Source organism: Podarcis raffonei, chromosome 9 (assembly GCF_027172205.1).
Source record: "Podarcis raffonei isolate rPodRaf1 chromosome 9, rPodRaf1.pri, whole genome shotgun sequence".
Taxonomy (NCBI): Eukaryota; Metazoa; Chordata; class Lepidosauria; order Squamata; family Lacertidae; genus Podarcis; species Podarcis raffonei.
The window spans coordinates 30,811,480-30,834,314 of NC_070610.1; the positions used below are offsets into that span (position 1 = coordinate 30,811,480).

At 41.1% G+C, this 22,835-nt stretch overlaps 1 long non-coding RNA gene across 1 annotated transcript in view; it reads left to right on the top strand.

Annotated features, from left to right (window-relative positions):
• The first annotated feature begins 12,040 nt into the window (after nt 1–12,040).
• Nucleotides 12,041–22,835, top strand: part of LOC128420726 (uncharacterized) — a 63,139-nt gene continuing 52,344 nt past the window's right edge. The window contains exons 1-3 of the long non-coding RNA XR_008332100.1: nt 12,041–13,331; nt 14,305–14,477; nt 21,904–22,007. This is a non-coding gene — a long non-coding RNA (uncharacterized LOC128420726). The remainder of the gene's footprint in view (nt 13,332–14,304; nt 14,478–21,903; nt 22,008–22,835) is intronic.

Consider the following 22,835-nt stretch of genomic DNA (forward strand, 5'->3'; position numbering starts at 1 on the left):
GATGCTGCAGCCATAAGGATGATGCATATATTAATGCCCTACTGATAACACATTCCCCCTCCCTCCCATTTGCATTCCCATTTATCCCTTATGATAGAGCAAGGCCAAATGGTATATTTAATAGTGTTTGTGATGGTTGTCTAATACATATCATGTCCCTATCCAATGCTTTGAAACGAGGCAGCTCCCAACACATTTTAGAACCCAGCCTAAGCAGCCAGTGGTAGTTCTGCCAGTTTTTTCTCTCTATAAAATATCTGCGACAAAGCTGCACCATGTATCAACTTCAATTTTATAAGGTCAATTTTATAAGGTAATAATTGATCTATACCTCCAAATAAAGCGATGCGGGTGGCGCTGTGGGTTAAACCACAGAGCCTAGGACTTGCCGATCAGAAGGTTTGCATCCCCGTGACGGGGTGAGCTCCTGTTGCTTGGCCCCTGCTCCTGCCCACCTAGCAGTTTGAAAGCACGTCAAAGTGCAAGTAGATAAATAGGTACCGCTCTGGCGGGAAGGTAAACGGCGTTTCTGTGCGCTGCTCTGGTTCGCCAGAAGCGGCTTAGTCATTCTGGCCACATGACCTGGAAGCTGTCTGCGGACAAACACCGGCTCCCTCGGCCCATAGAGCGAGATGAGCGCCGCAACCCCAGAGTCGGTCACGACTGGACCTAATGGTCAGGGGTACCTTTACCTTTACTTTACCTCCAAATAACTTCCTTTGCTGTCTTAGTTATCCTTTCTCAAGTCCTTGTTCTATCGTTGGTGATATAATTAAGAGAGGGGATGGGTACAGAAGAAGAAAAAGAGGGGGAGTAGGAAATCAGCCGAGAGTTGCAAAACTACATCACATCTCATACACGTACCAGAACTTGAGTTCCAGTGCTGGCGCAAGGGCCTCATCCTCTTGTACGAACACTAGGTTCTTTGCACTGTATCATATCCTCAGATCCACTGACATATAACATAATTCAGTTACTTAAGGTGAGATCGTTTTGGAGATGTTATTTTCCTTTCCGACTTCTGAAAGGAACAGCAGGAGTGTTCCTGCAACCCTCTCTGAGTTACTGTTGCTGTCTCCAGAGAAATGAGCTTCATCTAAGATGTATTCTTGTATACATGTCGGGCTGACACCTTCTTTTTCTTCATTCTCTGGCTGTTCCATCTCGGCTGCACATGTTGAGATCTGAGTAGTAAGCATTGCAAAAACATGTCTACCTGTATGGGTTGTCTGTTTTAATTTAGGGGGCAAACTCCTGATCGCCGCAGTGTAGGAGACAGACAGGCGGCGAAGAAGAAGAAGCTTGGAAGCTTTGATGCCTTTATCTGAATAGGAGCCAGCAGCGGTGTTCAGCAAAGCGGGACTGATCTTCCTAGGGCTCAGCTACACAGCTGCAAATAAAACATTCACAAATGTGACACTGGATGTGTGTTGATTGCAGCCTAGTCTCTGGAAAGGAGGCTTGGACTAGAAGGAGCACTGTTAACATACAGAATTAAGTTTGAATCTTCAAAAGTAACTAATGCTACTGAAGAAGAGAAAGGAGAAGCATGCTGAGGACAATCTTGGTTTATAAAAAATATATATATATGAAGAAACTCAGAAATAAATTGCACCACAATCCCACTGATTTAATTATTGTTAAGATGAATTACATAGAAAAGAGTATCTATTGAAATTCACAGAAATTCCAGACATGGGGGCAGAGGTTACCACACGTCTGCTAAAATTGTCTACTTTTCAATTCACCCCTGCAACACAGTGTGATCTGAAGCCTGCTGATTTCTATATACGTAGCTGCTGTTAAGAGCATCAGCAGGTCTGAGCAGCTTTTTCTCTCTCAGTTATATTGCCAACTTCATTCTCTATAGCTGTAACGTCTGGCTCTGCTACACAGTGATGATTTATAGTGTCCATCTATAGCTATTTCATACAGCCTTTTTGCCCACTGCCCAGAAGCTCACCTCCACTTACCTTTTGCCCTGCATTTTCTAGACACAGCTCTGCACTTTCAAGCTCTGTGTCCTAGTGGGTTGTGGGTTTTTTGCCCTGCCGCTTTCTCTAGGAAAACCTGCCCTTTAACCCTGAATCAGAACAAACAGCGATTTGGGTTTTCTGGGGATTTCCATTTGCTCCAATTCAGTGGTAAAGAGCAGGTTTTCGCAGGGAAAGTACCAGGAGGGTGGAAGAGCTCAGACACCGAGCTTTAAACCGCCTAGAAACACAGCAGAAAAGGAAATGTGGACGAGCCCTTAGTTTTAATGTCGATTATTTTGGACACAATTAGACCTTTGTACACATCCACAACAAGGACCAGATGTCACTGTCACATAACAATACTAATAATAACTGCAGTTGTAGGTCTGATACGTTCACATCTCAGTCTGTACTAGGGCCAACCAGTAGAAAGCTCCTTACTCTTTATTTCTAGTTTAGGTATTGAAATAAATCAGTGAAGAATGTGTGTTTATACTTCCCTCTGGCAAAGAAGGGGCTACAAAAGAGTTCATTACCCCCTCTCCCGAGACTTGCACCGTTATAATTAAGTAGTTAAAGGCAAAGGCCACAATCCAACACAGAGATAAATATGTCTAAGCCCATTGTGCTCAATGGGCTTAGCCATCTTGGGTTGTGGCCATAATGACTGCGCTCATATTGATTTCTGTGGGATTAACTCATGAGAAGCAAATTTAGGATTGCAGCCAAAGTGGAACATTTTTAAATAAATTAAACAGCTGTTTAAATCCGTAAATTAAGATTAATGGGCTAGCCTTAAAAAGCATCTGCATAATAGTTATAAAATAGCCTTTCCTTTATGCGAGAAAAACATACATCTATACTTGATAAATGAATGGAGCCGGGGGAGGAGGGGATTTTGCACAAGGAACATTTGCCAAGCAGCTACAGTGAGTTACAAAGACGACTTTAAACAAATGCTCTCTGCATGTAATGCAGAATATGGATACTAATTCTGCCCTGGGCTCTTTTGGGAGGAAGGGTCAGGTATAAATTTAATAAATAAATACAGAAGAAAATACACCTAGTGTTCAAAGGGTAGTAAATTAAAAATGTATTTTAGACTTTAAAAGTACTAAGCAGTAACCTCTTTTAGCAACTTTATTCAAAGGCTATTCTTTTCCACAGGTAACTGCCAGGGGAGAAAGCATGAGATGTGATGCAATATTAATATGGCCTAGTTTTGAGTTCACCACTCCTGTGCCCAGAGACACACATGTATCCCTAAGTGGCCAGCCCTGGTGCCAAAAGGGCCCTTCTGCTGAAATTAGGCTTGACAGAAGCATTCCATAGTGACTAACAATTGATTCTGGTGTAAGTGGAGTCCACAACAGTTCCTCCTGTTTGCAAATGTGCCCTTGGGTCCAAAAAGGCAGTGGTGTAGCGTGGTGAGGGCCATAGGAATGGTTGCCCCAGGCACAAAATTAGGAGTTCAAAATTTCAACATCCAGTGCTGCCTCAATACAGCTGTGTGCTTCTGTTTCTGGGTTCTGTTGAAAATGGCTTCTTCATGTGAACCAGGAAGTGACCTCTCCAGACAATGGAATGACTCTTTTCTTATGTCTGCGGCTGCAATCTCCTGGGTGATGTGGAGACTGTAAGGCAATTGAAACGTGCATGCGTACTCCGTATGTTTCACTCCCTCCCACCCACCACTTGCACAGCCCCAGGCACTGGTAACCTATGCTACACCATTGCAAAAAGGTCATCAGCCCTTGATCTAGTAGGCAAAATTGTCTGAAGGAATATGACAAGTTCTGAGCATTTCAGAAGAGGGATAATAAATAGATATGCAATATATGCACCATATTTTAAGCCTTTGGAGTTTAGGGGTTACTACAGGGTGTATGGTGAATCAAATGAGCATCAAGAATAACTTTCTTAGAGTCACTCAACAACTTTCTGTGGTAAGTTATTGTTCTGATGAAGTAGCTGCTTGTCTGCATACTCTCCCAGGAGTCTCTGATGAAGACACAAGATTGCTGTGACCTGATCAGAGGTTTGAGTTATTGAGACCCTGCACTCTCTGCAACAGCAGGCAAAAATATTGCAGACGTCCAAGCAAAGTTTAAACAAAGAAGTTAAGGAAGAAGCAAAAGCCAGTTCATCAGCAGGCAGTCTTAAGATGTAAACAGCCAAGAAAGTGGACAGCACAGACCCAGTGGAGTTGCAAGACTACACCTGCAGCAAGTGTGAGCTGATTGCTCTGTTGAAAGAGGAAGTAAGGACTGTGTTTCCACACCTTGCCTCATTAGAGAAGATGAGTTCTTGGAGAGGACAAGAGGGCAGCTCAGCAAGGAAAAGCGGGGAGAGACTGTCAGGTAAGATGATGAGAATGGCAATGGGGAAGATAAAACTGCATGGAAGACAGGATGTCAAAGGCATTCTGATCTATAGGAACTAAGAAAAACCTTTTAGTATCTTTCTAATGAGTGTGACTGAGGATCCTGATAGAGGACAGCTGCAGCAGGTTGTGCTAGGTAGGAAGGAAGCCTTTCAACCCTTCAAAGACTAAGGCAGTTCAACTACTGTCTGTAGAAAAAAGGTGAAGGGTGGTGGTGATTGGGGATCCCCTACTGAGAGATGGCTGTGTGCTGACCAGGCCTGTTAAACTCGTGAAGTATATTGTCTCCTCAGTGCATGGATTCAGGGTATGAGAGACAGGTTGCCCAAGACTGAACACTCATCAGCCCTACTTGCCAGGCAGAACTACATTTTATGTTTGACTATTTTAAATTTATATCCCACCCTTCTTGCCTAAAGAGCACATTAATTCTTCTCGTAAAGAGGAGAGGAGTACAAAAAAAGTAGACTTCTTCAAGTGAATTACTGGCTACACAGATGAATATTGATCTGAGATGTTCAGTTTCTGGGACCCAAGGTGTAAGCTTTCTTTATAGGAGGCTACCTCCTGAGGGCTGGAGAAAATGTATTTGGCAAAAAATGGGGAGCTTGATCAAAAGGTCTTTAAAGGGGTAAGGATAAATTACCTATAAGGGTAAATCCAAATGCAAGCACTAAAAATAGGAATTTGCTACAGAAGAAACTGGGAGATGTATGGGGGTACCTGGAAACCTTATACAGTACTAAAGTAACAGGTGAGTCAGTAGAAAAGAGTATCTAAGGATTTAAATGTATCCCAGTGTGCAGAGTACAGATAATAAACATAATGAACTTCTAGTATTGGAAGATACATTCAACTTGACAGGTATAACAGACTTGGTGAGATGACTTCAATAATTAGAATTTAGGAACTGAAGGCTCTAACTTGTTCCAAAATAACAGATGCAACAGAAAGAAATGTGGAGGTAGCATTTCATGTCAAAAATGTGCACACTGGCACAGACATTCAAGAGAGTGAAATGCTGTAGCAAATGAGGCCAGTGAGCAAAAAAAAAAAAAGGACTTTTCTAGGTATGTTCAATACAAAAGGAAGATAAAGGGAATGGTAGTCCTACTGTTCAGTAAGGATGTTGAAATATTCATAGATAGGAATTCCTATTCTCCCAAACTGGGAACCACAGTGTTCCATATTTGGGGGGGGGAGGGGCAAGCAAACTGCCTTAAAAGGCTTGAGCATGTTCAGTGACCACGGAATGCTGAATATAATGGACTAGTGGTGAACGACTTGCTGACTGAAACAGTGAACATTGTGCAATATTTTGTTAAAGTTCCCCACAAAAGTCTTGTAGGACTTACCACCCCATGTGCTAAGACTAGACCTATGCTCTTTTTAAAGTTACTTTTGAAGTCAAGGGTTCTAGGGAAGGTTAAAAAATACAACATTTTAGGAGTTGTTTGAATCCTCTAGGGACCAAAACCATCTAGATCAGATGAAATACTCAAAGCCATCAGAGATGATGCAGGTGAGCTCATTACCTACCAGCAAGAGAAGACAAAACCTGTTGCAAAAGAGAACTCAGTAAAATATTTTAATGGGTAAAAGAATTAAGCCTTTGTGTTAACAATATAGCAAGTCAAGCCACTGTTCATGTGGGGTTGTTCACTCCTTAGTTACTGAATTGCTATAGCCAGCCAGAATACTTGCTTTCTAACCTTCTGCCAGCACATTTTAATGTTTAAAGCCTCACTTCCTACTGAACAATATTTCAGTTTATAGCTGCTCAGACAAGATTTCGAAGATTTGTTTTCCCATATGTGCTCCCTGTCCAGTTTTTTTCTGTCTCCTGCCCCTCCTGTTGCTGTTGATTGCTAACAACTGTAGCACATAACAGAAGCATTCATTGTTACAGCTTTTGTTTTCAGGTGACAAATTCCTCGTCTGTTGCTGCAATAGCAAAACTCTTGCTATCTAAATGTCCTTTGGGGATGACTATGAAGCCAACAGTTTGGAGTGTTCATTGCATTGAGGCCCACAAACAGACCACTGATATAACCTAGTATCCATTTGCTACTATATGAAGCTGTCTTTGGGGATCTGCTGGCACTTAGATATTATCTGAAAATATTAAATCTACCAGGGCAAGATGGTGCCTAGGAGCACAACACAAATTAAGCCATTGTTTAAACTATACTGAAATATTGTGAGTTGTTCATAGATTTAAAAACCACTCGGAAAGACTTGTCACGTACTCCATTTTTCTCCTTTCTTCTCCTTTAAAGCATCATATACTCGTCAATATTTTACACTTGTTTTATATTGAAAGGATCAAGGGGTTCATGTTGAACTATGTAATTTGATTACTTGTTCTGTCTTTGGAAATTTTTAAAAGCATGAAATCACTACAGACTAGAAACTGCTGGGTTGTTTCTATGCAGATTTATAAATGAACACGTTTTGTTCTATCATAATATCTCCCTCCACAAATTCTAAAATTTCAGAATTTTACATTTGTGGTAATGGGTGCTGTCGCCAGACTCAAGTAAGGCAGGCAATACTGTGCCACCCAAAAGGTGATGTGTGTGTGTGTGTGTGTGTGTGTGTGTGTGTGTAGCTGCGCCACAGCCAAAGCTTGTCCTGTGGCATCCCATAACATAGTTGCTAAGCGGCTGAAAAGCATTCTCCCAATGATCCTCTCAGGACTTTGTCCCTATGGTAGGATTGGAACCACTGTAACAGATTGCCCTCAATTCTGATTTTCTGGAGCAGATCCAGGGTCAATGGTATCAAAAGGCAATGAGCTATCAGGAAGCAGCGGTAAGGTCACACTCCCCCTGTCCACTCTCTGCAAAGGTCATCCATCAGGGTGACCACGACTGGCTCATTCCCATGCCCAGGCATGGACCTGGATTGGAGAGTTGATTGCGGATGATATACTTGTGGGAGTCATTGCTAATTCTCAGCTTTTAGAAAAATTCGCTAGCTGCTTGGCTGCTGTGCTAAACATACTGCAAGTATAACATTATTTACATTTTTTTTATTTCTACTAGTTAATATCCTGCTGACTAATCCAGAGGGTTCTCACAGTGGCTTACAAATAGAATAAAAAAAACCCACATATAAAACAAATTAAAACAGCAGTCATAAAACACTAAAGCAGCATAAATATAAATCCAACCGAAGTCAATAAAACCTGACTCAAACTCAGCAGCGCAAAAACCTTCCTGAATAAAATAGAACCCCCCACCACCACACACACTATCATGATTATTTGATGCTCGAGCTCTGGACTCATGATAATTTTTTTTATTTTTTATTTTTAAGCAGGCACTGTTCAAACTGTTAAATATTGTACTGGGAATAATGTTAGTGCTTGCAATAAAATAAATAAATTGTATTGTAATTACTTTCATGACATGGTGCTGCAGAGTCATGGTGGGAAAATGCCGCATCATGATGTGCAGCTGCAAAGCATCACAGCTGGGGCTGAATCTTATCGGCGCTTGTTAGTGTTTTGTAAGCAATTAAAATAACAACCAGTAGTCTAAATAAAATGGTTATCTCCAACGTACTGTTCACACTGTTTTAGAGCATTTTCTATTCATATTTGGCAATAGCCTTGGAATCACAGTTCACATCAGACAACTGCTGTACACCATTGTTTCTTGGAGATGGATGGTGTTAAACAGGAATCAACAGAGCCATTAATGCACGATGGTGATAATAATTCTTATTTTTTTATGTATATAATGTTAGCATGATCATAGTGCAACACAAATATGTTGTGTTGCTTTAAAAAACATTTACAGTGGTACCTCGGGTTACAGACGCTTCAGGTTACAGACTCTGTTAACCCAGAAATAGTACCTCGGGTTAAGAACTTTGCTTCAGGATGAGAACAGAAATCGTGCGGCAGCGGCGCAGTGGCAGCTGGAAGCCCCATTAGCTAAAGTGGCACCTCAGGTTAAGAACAGTTTCAGGTTAAGAACGGACCTCCAGAACGAATTAAGTTCTTAACCCGAGGTACCACTGTATATATATTTCTGGAGCAAAAATATTACGGCATATACAAGCAACAGCTCTAAAAGCTGTTCAAAGCCATAATGTACACTGACCAGCGGTAACACATCTTACAACAGCCTTTCTTATATTAGTACTGTACCAGCCTGTAGAACGTCACCATTCACAACAGATGGTGGACTGTTTTCCAACTGTAATTTTGCTCTGTTTTCCCCACACAATTCATGTATTTCTATTTATGACTTATTATTATTACTTTATTTGTTGAATTTACATACCACCCTACTTTAAACCATCGTGTAACAAAAAAAAAACCAAGGGAGACTTGCCATAAAACATTGTGGTTCATCCTCACTCCCAAGCAGGAGTACCCTTGTAAGAACTCAAGAAGACTGGATTTTACCTTATTATAGACTTCTCCACTATAGTGAGGTGTATTTCTATTAAAATTACAGCAATTATTCCTAATATATGCACACATATACACAACATGAAAAATTTGTGCAAATGAGCACTATATTTCACCTGCCTTTTTTGGTGATGCAGACGTGGCTACTGTATTCATCATATAGTCGCCTTCACAAGTTACCCACATCAAGGGCAGATGTGCAGAACAAGTAGCAGGCTAGACCCCATTTCTTGTTCTACACATGACTGTCCTCCAAGTGCACAAGATATGAAGGGAGATATTGTCATGCAGCCATGAAAGGTGCTAGAGACCTAGCCAGGAAAAGGTATCAACACTTGCCAGTCCTGATTTAATAATAATGTTTGAGTCAGCCAGCATAATATTTACACACACACACCCCAAACTATTATAGACACACAGTGCTGATATCCATGATATAATCAGTTAATTAAATAGGATTGAGGATGAAACCTGGGCTCTAGATCCCTGCCCCCCTGTGTAGCCCCCTACCAAAATGCCAGAATTTATAGCAATTTGTCATTCTCAACTCATACACTTAAATGGAGCTGTCGTACAAAGAAGAAAAGGCACAATTCAAAGAGCAGGCACTTCCTTTCCTCAAGATTTTGGCTATTTTAGAACAACAACAACAACAAGAACAACAAGAACAACAACAACAACAACAACAACAACTAATAATAATAATAATAATAATAATAATAATAATAATAATAAATTTATATCCCGCCCATCTGGCTGGGTTTCCCCAGCCACTCTGGGCGGCTTACAACATATAAAACAACAAAACATCAAACATTAAAAAACAAGATATCCTATACAAGCAACAAACAAACCAATAAGTCAATAAAAACCAATAGCAATAATAACAATATTTTAGCCAGAGCCAAAAGATTTCTCCTCAGAGAGCAGAATGCTAGAATGATCTAAGGCCATTTTGCTGCTTCAGGTTTGACCTAAAATGATTATAGCCGAAAACAACCACCAAATTGATTCCTAAGACGAGAATGTTAGTATCTGAATATGGTTAATATGTGAATTGAGCCTGAAGAGGTAGAGCCCAGTTGGGGACTGTTGCAATTTCAATGAGAAACAATTGTGTTGCGATATTTCTTGTTTTAAAAAAAAAAAGATGCAATTGTAATTTGGGAAGCGGTGTATGTGATGTGAATCCATCTTGAAAACACTGGCTGTGCTAGCTAAAACAGAGACGCTTCCTCTCAGAGGGCAGCCCACAGAACTGGTATGTGGCTTTTTAAATATGCCTCACATAGTGTTGCTACAGGGCCAAACTGGAAAAAACCACTTACAACATAGAATTTAGCTATGTATCTTTTTTATTTTTATGTGTTTGTGTGTGGTGTTTTTACTGAGAAGGCAACACACAGAGCAGGGACACTTATCACCTCATACTAAGTCCTAGGCCTCTTCTGTACTATACATTTAAGGGAATATTATAGCACTTTTAACAATCATGGCTTCCAACAAATAATCCTGTGGTTTATTAAGGGTGCTGAGAGTTGTTAGGAGACAGTTTTTCCCCTCACAAAGCAACCATTGCCAGAGTGCTTTAACAATCAACCCCTCTTCACTGGGAACTCTGGAAATTTTAGCTCTGAGACTGGGATAGAGATCTCCTAACAACTTTCAGCGCCTTTAACTAACTACAGTTGAAAGGATTCTTTGGGAAAAGCCATGACTGTTTAAAGTGCCCTGCCTCTTGGATCCTGCAGAGGAGCAGCAGCTGCAAACTGAGAACTGCCATTTTGATATGCTGGAATTGTGGGCCAGCAGGAATTTGGCCCATCAATTTATTATCTGCCCTTTACCATAAAACAGTGTTAGAAACTGAGATATAAAAGCTAGGAGCTAAATGGCACCTTAAACCTAGGTTATGGGCGCAACAAGAGAATGTCTAGGCATGCTTTTTTATAACAAGAATACAAAGCTGAAAATGAATGAACTATAGCCCAAATAGTATGTTCATTTTCCACATGGTCTAGTCCTTCCTATGCCTACCCCCCTAATATTCTTAAGAGGGTCTCATCTCCCGTCGTCAGAGAGGGGCTGGAAGTGGGGAGGCAGAAAAGGGTCCTCCTTTCCTTCCACTCTGCAGTTTTAATCTGAAATCTCAGGCGCCCAGAGCTTAGATACAGCTCGCACTAATGAAATTTCCTGTCGCAAAATGCACCTAGAACAATGGGAGTTGACCATACAGTCCCACTGACCATAAGGTCCCAGGGCAGATTACAGCAATAAAATACACAATTATAAACTAAATAAAAGAGTTACAACTGCAAAATAAGGAAAGGGTAAAAGCTATTGTTACAAGGTGCACCTTATGGCGGCCTGATCCCTCTAATATAGTTGTCAGAGAACCGCTATTATTGTTGAATGGTCACCATCTGTTCTGCTGATGGCATGCTAACATTAAAGTGAAGATTAAGAAATTGCAAAGTGGGCATATGCTGTACCTAAAACTGAGCTTGTTCCCCTTCAAATGAGAGACCTATAAAACCTAACATTTGGAATGGGGAAAAACTATTCTAAAGTTAGAATACAATAGATAAAACCTTTCTTTGTATACAGATTTTTTTTTTTTAAAAAAATCTTTTTCTGCTGCCCTCCACTCCTCTTTGAGTAAGTTGTTAAAGTGAATGGAAATAACTTTAGCAATGTACCAGGAACCATCACTTGCAGAAAGTCTGCAGGGAGAGGCCTGCATTATCAGCTGCATTGTGAAGAAAGCAGACTTGTAGGTAAGCAGCCATTAAAGTATCTTTCTTTTGGCAATCGCTGCAAATCCTTTCAGAATAAAATATGGGAACAAAAGCGCCCTTTCAAAAGCTCTGGTGCTCTTTTAGTTCCACAAAAGAGCCAGCATGGTGGTGTTCTGCACCAATTGAGCATTATGTTATTTCTTAGATGCCCCCCCCTCTGTATTTTGAACATTTTAAATGTTCCCTTTAGGGAACTGTTAGAAACTGTTCAAGCCTTAGCATCTATTATCATGCATTGATTGGTTATACCTATGTAGAATATCTAATCCTATTTAGACCAGATCTTGGCAGTGGCGTAGCGTGGGGGGTGCAGGGGGGCCGGCCGCACTGGGTGCAACATCTGGGGGGGGCGCTCGCACTCGAGTGCTAAAATCTACGGGTTAGGGGGCGCAAATTACTTGCCTTGCCCCGGGTGCTGACAACCCACGCTACGCCACTGGATCTTGGAGACCTCTCACTGGCATTGTTTCTCTGCCACTCTGAGTTGCAACCTGGAGGGCCTGGCCTTGCATTGACTTTTTGCCACCTCTTTCATCTCAGCTAGATTCAACCATCTATTTAAGCCTTCTTAAAACTAACCATTTGATTATCTGCATTTAGAAGCTGCTTGCTGCTCAAGTTATCAATAGAGTTGATTTACATGAAAATATGGATTGGATGTGAGTTTTAGCTAAATGTGCAGTCATACGGCCTAATGTGTGTTGAGGCAAGAACAGGTGCAGTGATTAGCACAGTGGAGACTCCGAAACCCAGGGGTAAATGCACTCTCTCTTTAGATTCTCTCCAGGCTGCACCTCTCCATTGTCCTGCTCTGTGCTCTGCTTGAATGCTTTTGCCAGGCTGACATGTTTCCTCGAAGTGTGATATGCCTCTTGCTTTCCTGGACAGGGGGATAGATTTGTGCGTGCGTTACTATGTGCATGTAGGAACATCAGACTTCTGCTGAGAGTGGGATCTGAAGTTGGAACTTCTGAAAGAAAGTGAACAGGGCAATGTGCAGCACAGTGGAACAATTGGGAGGCCAGGTGATTCAGCACCCTGGCATCTGTTTCAGCGATGCAAAGCTTTTCAGGCCTGGTGGCGTGCATCTATCATTTCAGGGCAATGAGGCCTGGCTACAGGATAGCTACAGGGGCTTGTGTGATTGCTTGTAGACGTGAGTGGTTTGGTGGCAAGACAGTGAGGAGAGGCTGACTCAGATGGCAGAAAAAGGAATTGGGTTGGATTCTTAGTCTAAACTGGAACAAGGGTACCCGGGTAAAACGGTCCGGGGGGGGGGGGAGTTTTGTCTGAAGGCCTAGATGGGGGCTAATGGGTCATATAACTCCCCCAATGGTGTCCTGGTGGGTTTGGCCTATTTGATCCTGCGTCATGGGGGGAATCCTTTATCTCTGGATTGACCCTGGTGGAGTAATCAACCAGCAAATGGGTTAGTTGGTTCAGGATCCATACCCAATGCCTATGCCAAAGCCTACTGGCATATATAATCAATAAAATTGTGGCCATTTTGATCCCAAGTTGTTGTGCAATGTCTTTAGTGCTGCTTTCACACCCCTTGCCCCTGGTAAGCCCTGCACCTGGGTCCTCAAGGTTGCTCATGAAGGAATGCGGCCTTTGGGCAGAAAAAGAGTCCTCACCCCCATGTAGAACAATCTGAGCTCCTTAGAGGAGGACTGAGATATATAATATCTACCAGCACCAATGAGACATAGATTGAATTCCTACTCCCTCACCTCTGGATTTTATAGGTGAGTGTAGTCACACAGAAAGTAAACCTGTTCCAGCAGGCTGAGCTAGAGAGCTATATTAGTAGTGAAACCTGTACCTTTTATTTTGCTATATTGCTATGCTAACCTAGTGCACACATTAAGAATGGAAGCAAGGGGTTAGAATAACTGATGACTTATAGCTTTCCTAGCTTTGATTTAATTTATTTAAGAGATTTCCTACCCGCCCTGCACCATAGGGTTCCACGTTGGATTGCAGCAATATGATCGTACAAGGGAAGGAACATTTCTCTGGGATGCAAATATGCTTGGGTAAAAAGTAAAAAGTTACGGTGAAACAGAACAACAGGTTTGTTTTAAAATGGCAGTCGTTTTGGAGCTTTCTAATGAAAGAAAGAGAAGGGAAGTATGTGAAAAATGAAACCAACCATTTTGTGTGAAAACTCTGTGGCAAGTTCAAACAAAACTGGCCTGCACAAAGGGTGGCAGGGACCTCATTAACACATTTGTCTCAGACCTCGAAAAAAAAAACCCTTAAGACAGCCTTGGAACTGCTGTTCATTTTGAAATAGTCACTTACGTAACGAAAGCAAGCAGACACACACTTCATTATCTTCTTGCTGATTTGGAGCAGCAGGTGGTTTAGGCTCGCTGTGGAGTAGCAATTTTTATATTGCTCCTCAGCAAATAACTTGGCATTAAGAGTTTTATGCTGCACCGAGGAGTAACATTAGCATTAGCATTAATGAATGCTAATAGGGCACTTTGCCCTGAGAAAACTGCCTATTTGCATTCATGTAGCCAAGTACAAGGTCAGTGCACATAATGTCCAGGATTGTGACAGAAACTAGTAAATTAAAAGCTGAGCCAGAAACAGTTCTACACTTGTCTTTAAGTGTACTGCAGTCATGCAAAGTCAGAAAGAGAGAATCGTCTAGCCCTACTTGTGGGCACAATATATACATATATATCTCTTTACCTTTTTTTCTTTTAGGTCACAGTCCTAGCGTATTGTAACATTTTGAGGTGGATTTCCTAGCTCTCCAGATGGAATTGAAATATTAGCTACCCACATTTACAGAAGTGTGAGAGACACCAGATCATATGCTCAGATCATTCAATTTCTCTTAAGGCAGAGAATACAGCCTTGGCTGCAATATCCATCAGGTATATGCACTCACCTGTGATTAACCTTACTTGGCCATTAAATGTCACAATTCTTGAGTACACATGAAGCTGAAAGAATATACATTTGTCAGTAAAAAGGTGACTGAATGAAAGACGTGAAATGACATTTTTCGTGGGGGTGGGAGTTGTATCTTGACTGTGAAGGAAAATTGCTTTTTCTGTAAATCTTAGGCCTAACGGAATAAAACACACATTTCTTTCCAGTTGGGAAGCCATTCTCATCGACATAATGAAGGCATTGTAAAGCTGTGACTTTTTGCAAACTCTGAGAGAAAACCAATCTGCAATCTTGACAGATATGATCTTTTCCAAGATGCGCTATTCATTTACAGCAGCAGGAGACCTCAGTTAATTTACGAGGGGGACAGCAGACAGTGAACTCTCCAGCTCAGCCTAGGTGGCAATGTCCCAGTCTGAATTTATGTACTGGTTATTTTTTATTTTTTTAAGATTTATATTAAGCTTTTCTTTCATTCCAAGAGTACATTAAAATTCTAATGGAAAGCCATTTGTATGCATTTGTTGGGTTGCTATTTATTGCCCGCAAAGAAAAAGGAAAGGAGTTGGGGGGAGGGAAGCTCCAAAAGTTTGCAAACAGTAAAGTTTTAAAGATGGAAACTAGTATAGAAGATGCAGGGGTAGGAAGTGAGAATCTAGCAGGAAAATATCTGCTGTGACCTGCTGAAATGGTCATCATGCTGTGAGTAATAGTTTGGAAGTGCTGTCCCCAGAGCCTGAGCAACAGTAGCCAATGCCATTTTAAGCAGCTGCTATCAGAGTGATTTCCATTCTGCAATAAAGTGACAGAAATGGCCTAGTCTAAAGGCTCATTCACACATCAAAGTTTGTTACACACTGAGTGCAATTTCAAGGAATGACCTCCACGTGTGAATGAGTCATCACCACACATTTATTCATTATGTTTATATCCCGCCTTTCAGCCATCTGGGCATTGCACTTAATAGACCCCGATCTGCTTAGCTTCCATAAGGTTATTACATCATTTGTCTTCGCTTCAGGCCATGCCCTGGACAGTAGCACAAATAGTACTTCCATATAATACTTTTCAGTGGGATCATCAAGTGGTGATAAAAAATTGTGTACCTGTGAAACAATCCTAAGTCCAAAATTTCTATCTTTCCCAAACATGATTGACATATGTTTGCAACAGGAGCGGGAAACCTGATTCTAAGAAATTGTATTAAATTAAAGTAATTCGTTTTGATTTGTAATAAAAAAAATGGGGGGGGGGATATTTTTTAAAAAATCAGCAGGGGTCAGGCATGTCTGGATTGTGGCCTTCACAATCCTCCTAGTACTCATCTTCATAGCAACTCCATTAAATTTGTGATTCTTATTTTCCCATTTGGCCCTTAGAAGATGGAAGGCTTTGTCATGTGTTATAGTTTCAAGGAATATATTGTTATGCGCTTGGTGTGGGGGGAAGTAGGCTGTATACAGAGACCCTCCTAATCGCTGGACCCAGCAAGTGTTATATTTTAAGGCAGGCTAGCTTCCTGTTGAGGTGGTCGCCTGGGCAATGGGCCATTAAGGGAACCAAGGAAGTGGATCTGTGTGAGATGGCAGATGGAAGGACAAAAGGCCAGAGTAGAGAGTTGAGTGATGTGAGCCAGAAACTGGAAGAAAAAGCAGCAAGCTGGAAAGAGTGTCAAAGCAGCGTTTGATTTTGGCTGGGATTCAAGGCTGTGGGACCCCTGGAATCTCAGACTGCTTGAAGATTGGAGTGGTGTGCAACACTATGCTATAGATTTGCCTTCTATAGGTGTTGGTATTCAAAACTCATATGCATAGTGGTTGGTTGTGGCTTTTTATTCTTATGTGTATATAATGGAAATGGTGTTGGAAGCTGAGATGGATATTAGACCCTTCCCTAGGTTTGTTTCCATGATGTGTACAAAGTGAAAAAAGAAACAAATATACTTTAAACATTACATTTAAAGAGGTACATGTTGTAGCTTAGCAACATTTTGACAAACATAATATGCACACCACTAGCTTAGGTGGTTTTTTTTTTAAAAGGTCAGACAAATTCATAAGTTTAGGTTTTACAAAGATATATTAGCTGTGGAACCTCCATGTGCAGAGACCAATACCAGTTGCTTGAGACAAACAGGGACACCATTATCTCCATGCCTCCTTTGTGAGCTCCCGGTGTTGACTTTTTCTGTGGTTTTGGAAACTGATCTGGTGATGCAGTGTCCAGGCTGCTGCTTGTCAGCTCTTGCGATTTTATGGCAAATGAAAATTCTAATTTCTGAGACACTGAGAGCTGTGCTGTGTGATCCTTCATGAGATTTCTGGACCTTCCTCTGTTAAAAATCTCCCTTGATTGGATAGCTCAGCATCTTGGACCAAGAAGGGATTTGACTGAGCTTGAACTGTAGATCATGTTCATGTAGAACAGGCACATCCAACTCCCAAGAGACTGTGATCTACTCCCAGTATAAAAAAATTGGCAAGGATCTACCCATTGTCATTGGAGGGAGGAGGAGTGTGTGTGGGGGTGGATGGGGGGGTGGAAGGGGAGGATTGCCCGGATTGGTTGAGCTTTTTTGGGGAGGATTCACCAGAGTTGTTGAGCTTTTTTGTATGTACATACATGGCCAAAGACATTTTGCTATACGAGGCAGAAAACCTAACTAGCATGTGCTATGGCAGTAAAAGCGTAACAACAACACATATGGTTTGCTTCCTTTTAATGATATCCCAAAATCAGGTGCCTGAGCCAGGCAGCTTTGTCTAATGGAAAGGTTGACCGGTGATGCATTCAAGTTTCTCAGTACATAGATAGGATCCCTTTTGGGCTTCAAATCCCAGGCAAGTCATGCCTAGAAGTGGATGGCTGGTTATACCTGTGGTGTCATAGTCCCAGATTCAAACCCTGGCATCGCAGTGACACCACAATGAAGCTATGTTTTAGTAGGGCTGGTGAAGATTTCCCCACCCCGAACCATTAGAGAGCTGCTGCTTATATAAGAGGGCTTAGTGGTCTGACTCAATACAAGGCAGCTTTCTCTGTTCCTATGAATTACAAGTAAACATTAACAAAAACCTCAGAATGAAAATCATTCAATAAATGGGTGGGTTGTATTCAGAAATTCAGAATTTCTCACCGAGTGAGAAAATGGAATTTATTTTCATCCTTCAGTTTGGACTCCTTCAAGAATAGAAAAAGTTAGAAAACAGATATTGGAGGGGGAGGAGGCAAAAAGAATGTGTACAGTGGTACCTCGGGTTAAGTACTTAATTTGTTCTGGAGGTCCATTCTTAACCTGAAACTGTTCTTAACCTGAAGCACCACTTTAGCTAATGAGGCCTCCTGCTGCCGCCGCGCCGCCAGAGCCCGATTTCTGTTCTCATCCTGAAGCAAAGTTCGTAACCTGAAGCACTATTTCTGGGTTAGCGGAGTCTGTAACCTGAAGCATATGTAACCTGAAGCGTATGTAACCTGAGGTATCACTGTATGTTCTTCAGGCAGATGTGTCTCTGTTGGGAACATGGATAAAAATCTCTCTGTTACTGCGGGGAACAGGAGATGGGAACTGGTTTATCCACTGTTGAGATGGAGAGATATAAAATATTTGATTAAAAGTATTGCTAATTATTATAGCTCTGCTATCCAACCATTTCCTTGTCAGTAATTTTGTTGCACTTTAATAGTCAGTCAATGTCTCTTTTCATTTGCTCTTGAGGCATTAGTGAGTCTGGCTCTGATAATGCGTTACCTAATCTTATCTATCTATCTGGGATTTTTATGAAACCTGCACATAAAACCCTGGAAAGTGCTTAACTGTGTCTCTTCATAGATTAAAGCAATGTCCTTCGTCTTTCCTGTACCAATTTAAGTCAAGTGAGTGGCCTTGCTGCAATTTGGAATAGACTTGTGTGAAGTCCAGAAGTAATCCTCATGTAGGGTGTGCAAAATTGGACTTTTTGTACTTAAGGGAAGGACAAAAGACATAGAGGGGAAATCTTTTGAGTTTAGGCTTCTCAACATCTGAAGAAATTACAGTATGTTTTGGAGCATTTGCCTGTTATTTTCAAAACCAGGGAACATTGGGAGGGGGGTGCTTGTTCACTTTTTAAATTTGTATGTGTACCATTGTGCAAAGTGTAGTAGTTAATATTGTCTCGTCTGCTAGGAGGCTGTCCTTAAATACTTTTTCAAAGACAAGAGCTGGTCAAAAATGGGAAATCTTACCTTATAGGTGTGGTCTGTCGTCTATTTGGAGTGTTGCAGGCACAACTGAAGAGGCTGTGTGTTTGTCCAATAAAGACTCTTCTCTCTCCTGTAAACCACATTTGATGTGTATGCAAACAAAAAACAGGCCCCTCTGGATTTGAAAGTTCTTTTGCAGGATAGCAGTGGGTTGTTTCCAAAGTGATACTCAGTCAGGATAATATTTTCTAGATGCAACGTGAAAAGAGTTTATTTAAGGGCTGGTGTGAAAGAATGTGTGTTTTAAACCTTTTACAAATGCTGTTACTGCCTTCAGGATGCAGTTTGCAAATCTAAGGCTGAAATCACACATGCATTTTCAGGTGGTTTAATTATCTTTTCCCACATATGTTAATTCATCTTATCACTGTTCAAGTTATCCATCCCCCTCTTTAAATGTCACAACCCCTCCAGCTAGTGTGTTCTGGCCCGTACTGCCCTGTAACTCTTTTCAGATGCAATTCCATCGTGACCTAATGGACCTCCTTACTGACAGTGTGAGAATGGATTTCTTTCTGAAATATTTGCCCACCTAGCCCACTGAAGCCACATCATCATCATCATCATCATCGTTTCTAATGAAACTGACAAAGTAAGGTGAAAGACTTGTCAATTTTACTTAATGATTTCCTTCCTTTTCCCTACACTCCCTCCCAGATACTGGCGAAATTCTTGTCATTTGCTGTCTTGTGCATTTTGAAAATTAGAGCAGTATTATGTGCCCCAGTGGTGGACCACATGAATCCCCTTATGAAGAGGAAAAAACCAACAAATCATGCTGGTGAAATAGATTAAGCTTCCTTTGACCTTGCCTCACCAGAGAGAGGACACAATGTTGATGGGGGACCCTCAACAGTTCCCAGGATTCTTTTGGGGGAAGCCATGACTGTTAAAGCAGTGTAAGAGTGCTTTAAATGTATGGTGTAGATTGTTAGTTATTGGTTTTGCAATCTCCTACATGTTTTCTGTTGCAGCCTGTGTGTCTTCTATTTCGTTCTCCTCTTTTACCCCCCACTCTTGTTTTATGCAAATTGTTTTCCATTCTGATGTGGACAGTAACTGTGAGCAGTAGGTTCTTCTCTCTCTAATTGGAAGAACTGGAAAAGAAGCAATTCTGTGAGGCGAAAAGCATGCTTCTGAAAGCTTGGTTGTTGATTCTGTTTTAGAAAGAGAGAGAATGAGTCAGGGTCACCTTTATGCTATCGCCATTGGCTTCTGCTCTGTGGAAGCATCTCTCTGCTAATGTGAATTATGCTTTCTGAGGGCCCTGGTTACTGGGAAGTATTTCCCACAGAGTAGTGCGCATAATGCTCAGTGCTTTATTTTAATTATTAAAATGCAATACTGCAAAATAATCATTACTGTATTGCTTCAGAAACACTTACCAAAGATGTGGTCCTGGCAAAGTAAGTTCCATTCACTCACTTTAATGGATGGTTGCTGTAACCGGGGGGGGGGGGATGGGGGCAGTGAGAGGAAGACTGCAGTTCAGGCCAAGCTGAGCTTTTGGTGGGAGGGCACAATATTGATTTGACTATTGATTCTGCACAGAACATTTTTGCTTTCTATTTTTCAGAACAAAATCCCCACCTTCCTCTTGACAGATCAGATGTCACTTTATTTTTCTTTACTTGAAATAATACCGAATGCAGGTTGTTGACAGCTTTAAGCTTTTGCACAGTCAGCATGATAGGGAGGAATGGCATAGACATGAGCAAAAGTCAAATGGTCTCCCAGGAGCTCCAACCCATTAAAGCAATTGCTGGGAGAGAAAATGAATGCTCAAAACATCTGCAGCTTCCCTTAGCTTCAGTTTACAGTCTGGCCTAAAAGTTTTGTTTTGAACCCTTATGCTTTATTAAGTGTCCCTAACCCATGTTGGGAACTAGGTTTGAATGTGGTAAGAAAATGTTTCTTGTTGCTTCAATTGAAACTAAATTCTGTGCTCAGATCTGTACAACTTGTTCTCAGATCTGTACAAGTTGTGTCCCATCAAGTCTTTCACAGCAGTGCATGAGCTCAGTGGACCTTCTGTTTTTGCTGTCTGCCTGCAACTTAAAAAATATGGTAGAATAGTGGTACCTCGGGTTACAGACGCTTCAGGTTACAGACTCCTCTAACTCAGAAATAGTACCTCAGGTTAAGAACTTTGCTTCAGGATGAGAACAGAAATTGTGCTCTGGCGGTGCAGCAGCAGCGGGAGGCCCCATTAGCTAAAGTGGTACCTCAGGTTAAGAACAGTTTCACGTTAAGAACGGACCTCCAGAACGAGTTAAGTTCTTAACCCGAGGTACCACTGTACATTTGCCACAATGTACAGCTAGTAGGCTGTATTCAATGTGGGTTACAGGGGATCTGACTTGCATAATCATCAATGCTTCAATGACAAATCTGATGTGTGTGTCCTAGAATATGGAGAGGGGCACAATATAGCCATTGGTATGAGAATTATGGACATAAGGGGGAAGGAAATAGCCTCTGTGGCACTCTCAGAGGGAAAGGGAGATTCACAGGGCGAGACACAGAAGGTTAGTGTCCCAAGGCCAGTGTTACCATGATGTAGAAATTTCTGTAGATCTGGGAAATGCCATTCTTGAAAATTAGCTGAAATGTTAACCTATGTGCAGAGTGCAGGATTCACTTGTCTGCAAGCAGTAGATCATAATAAAATATTATTGTGTTAAGTGTGGACCAGTGTTGTAGGTCACATCCCATAATCTATTGCTAAATGTTTTGTATGTAAGTTTCTGTATCTAATCTTGGCATAAAATGTGGCAGAACAGCCTCAGAAATGTGGAGGAGGCTGCACAATTCTGTGACCCCTTTCCCAATTGCTTCCATTTGCCATTATTTCTGCTGGTAACTTCTTTCACTCTTCAAATATGAGTCTACTCTGTACCATGTTGCTACAATCCATGGATAGTAAATTCTGAATAAGGATGTTGAGGACTGTGTGGAATAATAAATGGCATCTAAAGAAATTGCACCAAGTATCTTGTAAATGTACTCCGTTTATAATATGATACTGTGCAAGTGGTTTGTGTGAACTATCTCTTTTTCAGCACTGTTTGAATGACCTGCTATGTTAGAAAGTAAGTGATAACCTCTTGAGCCATTTTTATTATTGACCAATATTATTTTTGATTGTTTATTTCATCTACATAGGAGCAAACTGATCTATACAATCTTCAAATGGTTAAATGAGCATACACCGTACCTTTGATGAAAGCGAATTGTGCAGCATGCCAGCTTGACAACATAATGAACAGGTAAGAAACCTGTTTGCATTATATATTTAGAATATTGTCATTGTTAGCAGACATCACTTGTGAATAATTCATCTCCAATGATGAAACATATTTTGGAAGGTATTCCTGAGCAGCTACTTGTTCACTTTAAAGTAGCCTCTGTGTGGCCTTTTCTCCTAGGTTGCCACTTTTCTAAATGGGCAAAGAATGCATCTATTTAACAACTCTGTAATAGACAGAAACCACCAGATGACTTCTCTGCATCATGGAGATACAGTGATGGGAAGAGGTTTACCTGTTGAGACCCACCTGTCATACAGCTGTTAAAGGCATGGGAAAGCCCGTGTCAGTTAAAAAGATAAGGAATGGTGCCAGTAGTTTTAAATTCATTGAACAAAGCATCACAGCTTCCCTCAAGATTGTGGGGGCATCCTGTTCACTGAGCACACAAAGTGTTTTGCACCTTGACATATGCAGTCCTTCAACCACATAGCTCATTTGCTGCTATTGTAATTGTTATGTGAATAATATTTGTGTCATAATATTACAGGTTACTCCCCTGCATACCTGCAGTTTGGTGTGTTTTTTATAAAAAGAATATTTGGAATGGATTCTTGTGCAAAGAATTAGAGAAGAGGAGTAGGGTTTATGCCCATAGCAATGTCTCACTAACCTATGAACCTGTATTTTTTAAAAATTAAAGAAATAGGAACATACATTTATTTGCTTCAAAAATACACTGCCCTAACAAGGTCCCCAAAGTGGTTTACATAAAAGAAGAAAATAAAGCCAAACAAAAAACTAAAACTAAAACATTAGAACCAAAATGGAACAGTTAAAATAACCTTC